Source organism: Triticum dicoccoides, chromosome 1A (genome assembly GCF_002162155.2).
Source record: "Triticum dicoccoides isolate Atlit2015 ecotype Zavitan chromosome 1A, WEW_v2.0, whole genome shotgun sequence".
NCBI classification, from domain to species: Eukaryota; Viridiplantae; Streptophyta; class Magnoliopsida; order Poales; family Poaceae; genus Triticum; species Triticum dicoccoides.
This window is the reverse complement of record NC_041380.1, coordinates 595411568-595412375: the sequence shown is the minus strand read 5'-3', so window position 1 is coordinate 595412375 and position 808 is coordinate 595411568.

Genomic DNA, 808 nt, shown 5'->3' with positions numbered 1-808 from the left:
GACCTAAAGTTGGGCCAGGAATGGGTCGAAAGCAAACAAAAAACAGATATTTATCCATTTGCTCCCGCGTGTTGGGCCGCGTTTTGTGTCCATTTACCCCCAAACGGATGCGGCCGGACCATTTAGGGTCATGCGTTCGAGTTGCCCTTATCTCTTCTGTGTGCCTCCCTCTCGAAGACCTCCTATTCGGCTTGTTAAGGGCCAGTTTGTTGGGTCGCGGGAACACGGGCCAGCCCAAGACTTGCCACGTCCGCGCTCGCTCGCACGCCAGTCGTCTAAAGATCGCATCTTTTTCTCCGTTCATCCTCTGGAATATCTTTTGGTCTAGGGAGTTCAAAAAATTGGTGAAACAAAAAACAATGTTAGCGAGTTTGAACAAGGGACTGTCTATTTTACATCCAACTGAAATTCATTTGGCTTTCAATCATATTTTCGGCCATCCAGAGTTTGACAACTGTCATCTGCCTAGCTTCTTTCCTGTCCACCGCTTCTCTCCTGTCCTCCGATTGTCACTGTCCTTGTCCCCCCCCCCCCCTCTCTTCCCTCAATATACACTGTATACAATGTAATTACACTGAAAGATCACTGTAAAATTGCACTGAGATTACACTAGAAATTCCCTGAACTTACAGTGTAATTACAGCATAAATACCCTTAAATTACAGTGCAACTACCCCTGAAATTACACTGTAATTGGCTATGTGATGTACCTGAAATCACACTAAAATTCTCAGTGATTTTACGGAGTGATTATACCCCTGAAAAAATACACTGTAACAACCACAGAAATTACACTTTAATTATAGTA